Source organism: Arvicola amphibius, chromosome X (assembly GCF_903992535.2).
Source record: "Arvicola amphibius chromosome X, mArvAmp1.2, whole genome shotgun sequence".
Classification (NCBI taxonomy): Eukaryota; Metazoa; Chordata; class Mammalia; order Rodentia; family Cricetidae; genus Arvicola; species Arvicola amphibius.
The window spans coordinates 28,297,649-28,302,660 of record NC_052065.1 but is presented as its reverse complement, the minus strand read 5'-3'; the positions used below and the strand labels follow the sequence as shown (position 1 = coordinate 28,302,660).

The 5,012-nt window shown below is 42.5% G+C and overlaps 1 pseudogene; it reads right to left on the bottom strand.

Moving 5' to 3' along the window:
• Window positions 1-208: 208 nt before the first annotated feature.
• LOC119805562 lies at window positions 209-920 on the bottom strand (annotated as a pseudogene).
• Window positions 921-5,012: the final 4,092 nt, after the last annotated feature.

Here is a 5,012-nt window from a genome sequence, read left to right as displayed (position 1 = left end):
TCCTCCTCTCATCCCTATTTTTTCTCATACCCCCTCCTCCCCTTTCTCACCCACCACCTTTCCTTCTCCTTCCTGTCTCTCCTCCTCTCATCCATATTCTTTCTCATCCCTCCTCCCGATTACTTTTATTTAAAGCACATCAAGTTATTAAAAAGATGGCTTCATGTAAACTATCCCTTAGGAGTGACTGTAGAGCTGAGGAGAGTCTCTAGATGTTGACATGCAGAGACTCCTCAACTGCAATCTGGTACTGACTTTCCCCATCCAGTTACAGATTCATGAAATCTCCATAATCAAATTGATGTCTCTCACTTAGATGACTAATGAAATTTCTGGCAAGCTGAGTAGGGTCACGCCATAGAAGAGACAGACAACTTGGGCATATGGCTGGAACAATATGAGCTCCATGGTTGCTATTACTATGCAAACACTGTCTGGTCATGTTTCCTTCGCACAGAGGACAATGAAAAGAAGGTTGATCAGATGGGATTGCATTGTCTTTTAGATAAGCCTCGACATTTTCAAAGGTGGTTGCTTGGCTGGTGCTGTTGCCCACGGAGCTTGAAAGAGTTGAAGAAACTCCAAACTCATCTTGATACTTTTTTGCAAGTTTTGTGATGTTGTCTCATTCGACGCAGTTCAATACGTTGGGAACAGTATCGGCAACTACCAGGAAAACTTTTCATGATTCTCTCGAGGTCTAGGGCCCTCTCTGGACGTGATCTTTCTCGTCTAGTCACATTTCCACGGCACAGGGGGCAACGGATCCCGCACTTTTTCATTGCAGTTAGGAAGCATTTTCGGCAGAAAACATGCTGACAGGCGGTAACCCGAATCGGCGTCTTGAAAACTTCTTTACAGATCGGACAGTAGAAATCATCTTCGATGTAAGGCGTGGAGGAAGACTCGGCCTTTGCCATAGTGGTGACTGGTGGAGGCCCAAGGTGATGGCGGCTGTCCACTCACAGCTGCGGAGGTGGCAGTGGCAGCCAGGAGCTTGATTCCCTCTGACCCTCCAATTGATTCTTCAGGTCAAACTGCCTCTCCCTGCTGTAGAGGGGTGGCCCCATATGGTCCAATTTCAGTCTGTTTCTGTCCCGCAGTTGACTGTGCTTTGGTGTAGTGGAAACCCAGAAAATGAAGGGTGGTGCTCTGTTCTCATGGGTCTCAAAGCCCACCAGACCCGAAGCTCATGGTAATGGGGTCCCTCCCACTCCGCTGGCAGCCTTCCTGTGTTTGAACCGCTGTCTGCTTAGCTGGTAGTCACTGCGGAGTGGATAGCCACACTACAAAGGCCTCCTTAGCAACCAGCCCGTCACCCCTTCAGCTGGTTGTGACATAATCTGCACTAGGTACATTTAATTTACAAAGTTTTTTTTTAAGTCTAGGTGGGTCTGGTGACATAGACTTGTAATCCCAGCCAGTAAGAGAGGCTGAGGCAGGAAGATCGCGAGTTCTAGTCCAGACTGGGCAACTTAGGGGGCAATTTAGGGGATCCTTCATCTGGAAAAAGTAAGAAGAGTTCTGCGAATAGAGCTTAAAGATTCTGTTGCAGCATGTACAAAATGCTAGGTTTAATCCCCAGAACCGCATAAAGTCCCCCCAAAAAGTTCTTCTGTGTGGCCAATTAAGAATCACTGTTATCAGGCAACTGTCTAACAGCAATTGGTTCTCCTACCTACACCAAGTTTCTTACCTCCTCAGCTATACACTTGTGCACACACACACACATACTCGCATGCACGCACTTTTAAAAGGCCAATAGAGAATGCATATGTGTATCATTTAAAATTCCTATGGAGGCTATTATCTTCCAGTCCTTTCCTTTTATTAATGGGAACTGAAACACCTATTAGTCTTCAAATATGACAGGTGAGACCTTTAAGTCCAAGGCAGGAATCTACAACCTAAATAGTTGACCTCTTATCAGACCCCTGCTTTAGAGTTTTCCCATCTGTACTGAAAACTCAAGCAAGGAATTGTGTGATGTTAACTATATATGAACTTTACAAATGACCTAGTCTTGGGCCCAGGCAGGTAAAGTGATTTCTTTCATGTTACCCTAAAGTCATCAATGTCCTAGATACTTTTACAGCATTGACAGCCTGACTCTTTGCCATCAACTAGCATTTCTGATCAGAATCAGTCTCCATAGTCACCTAAAGCTACTGGCAGTGACAGAAAATGTCTTACAAAGGTTTTATTTCTGTTCACTGAAGAAATTCCCACCCAAATATCAGGTAAATATGTCCCTCTGACCTTCAGTATTGCTGCCTGTTGTTCTACATGGTACCGCCTATGCTCCTGGCCACTCCTCTGAGAGTACTCAGGTCCCTTAAATCCAAAGAGGAATAGTGACAAAGGGGTTGGAGAAAGTGTTGGAGTACAAAAGACACTAAAGGACAGGTGGTTCTAGAGCAAATTTGCCTCCTGCATGACTTGATGCAAGCTATGACACACTAAGAGCCTCTGACCACTCATCTGTGAAGAGGGACCAGGAGCGGGGATTGAAACAGTTCACAGTCTTTGGGAAATATCAAATGATATCATGCTTATGAAGCTGTCCTCAACCTCTCCTCATACTCATGATGCTTGTTGCCTGTTTAGAGCAGTTACTTTATGTGCCTGTGTAGTCAAGGGAAAAGAAAAATGCCAGAGACACACCGATGGATGCATTCTTCTTGGAATCATTTCCTAGAAAACAATGTCTCGTGTAACTCAATATGCTGTAACATATATTCCACAATTTACCCACTTCCTGTAGGATACTTGAAATAATTGGCCTATCATAATTTTAAAATGTCTTTCAGACATCTCTGGATGTATAACATGCATATGTATTTCAGCAATGGAGCCTGAGTTCTCACAGCATCATGCATCCTCCAAGACTTCAGGTTTCCATGACTCTTTCTTTCAGAATCACAAGCCTTGTTAGGAAATGCAAGTCTCTAAGCCTAAGTGATGGGAGCAATGCTCCACTGTTAACCTGGAGAGAACAGCTTACTAACCATTGATAATACACTTGGGAGTTCTCTTCTCTGGCCCAGTGAGTAGAAATGGTTCCAGATGCTGTTCAACTTCAGTAAGGTTGCATTGTTGCTAACACTATGTTAAGTGACAGTGCAAAAAGAGCCCTTCTTCCCCAATCCAAAGAGAACAGAAAGAAGGAGAGCTGGTCCTCGTAGAGAGCAGAGGCAGGATCTGCAATTGTTCTAACCCTTTACTGGTTGACATCACAGAGAACAGAAAGTAATTTCTTTTCTATGGCTACTTGATATGTAGAGTTACTAGATGACCCAACTCTGACCCATGAGACAGAGTTGAATTTTCTGGCTTCTTTTCCCTTCTACAGGGTAGATGGCAGTAAGAATATATACTCAGACTAACCTGCTTTAAAGTTATTTGAAGAATTTCTTCTGTATGTGATTTTACTGCTAACTTATTATAACTAAATTTTATTTTGCTTTATATTTTGGGTTTTTGATGTCAGGAAACAGTTTGCATACTTTTTAGAGGGGTGAAAATAATTACATGACTCCAAATTTGGCAATAACATTAAGACAAACAATCGAGAAATGCCATAATATGAATGAGTCCTGAATGGTGGGTAAAAGAGGCCAGGCCAAAAGGACTACATACTGCCCAATGCTACCCTACATGACTTTCTGAAAAAGGAAAAACTCCAACAACAGAAACCAGATCCCATGTCAAGAGCTGGGGTTAAGAAAGAGGATAATTAGAACCTGGTGGCAGGGCCCAGTCTAGCAGTTTGTGACTTATTGCTGTAATACCAATAATTTAGATGCTAAGGGAAGATTGCCATGAGTTCAAGACCAGCCTGGGAAACAGAATGACTGCTAAATGGGCTAAAATATGAGACCCAACTCAGTAATAATAATAATAATAATAATAATAATAATAATAATAATAATAATTAAACAAAAGACACAAAAATGGAAAAGAGACTGTCCAGAGAAGAAAAAGGGAATAGTGGGAGACGGAGGGGAGCAGAAAAGTCAGAAGTACATGATAAACTTGTGTACAAACATCTTTATGAAACCCATTACTATATAAAATTAGTATACAACAAAAAAATCCTGCTATATCAAAGCCAGGATTCTGGGGATGCAACTTGGTGATAGAGCACTTTCTTTAGCTTGCCATAATCTCTGGGTTCCATCCCCACTACCAAAAAAAAAAAAAAAAAACAAACAAAAAGCTGGGCATGGTGGTGCCCTCCTATAATTTCAGCATTTGAGGGCCTGAAACAGGAAGAAAAATAGGAGGATGGGAGAAAGGGGAGAAGAAGGAATGAGGATAGGGAGAGAGAGAGAGAGAGAGAGAGAGAGAGAGAGAGAGAGAGAGAGAGAGAGAGAGAGAGAGAGAGGGAGAGAGAGAGGAAAAAGCAAGAGACGGGAAAGAAAGGAGTCTCTTCTTGTGGCTCTAGAAATGTGTACATTGTTAGTCACAGTAGTTATGGGACTGTCAGACATACTATGTCATGGTAGTTACTTGTCTTTGTCAAATGTTATAGTCCAAGGCTCCAAAGGGTTGAATTTCCTTTCATATAATTTGTTGTTTAGGGGACATAAAGCAAGAGAAGGACAAAGAAAAAGGCAGATAAGAAATAAAATCAGTTTCTAAAACTGAAAGCCAGATTCTGTTTTGCCTTATGCTCCCCACAATGCTGTAAATATCTGATTTGTTTATCTATAAGGGCAAGATTGCCTTTTCCAGTACTGTGACTGTGGGTCCTGAAATAGCCTTGAAACATCATGTTGACAAAATCTATTGTGTGTTTCAGACAGGGTTTTTTTTTAATTAAAAATTTCCACCTCCACCCTTCCTCCCATTTCACTCCCCCTCCCCCCCACCCCCTCACTCTCCCATCCAAAGAGCAGTCAAAGTTTCTTGCCCTGTGGGAAGTCCAAGGTCCTCCCTGCTCCATCCAGGTCTAGGAAGGTGAGCATCCTAACAGACTAGGCTCCCACAAAGCCAGTACATACAGTAGA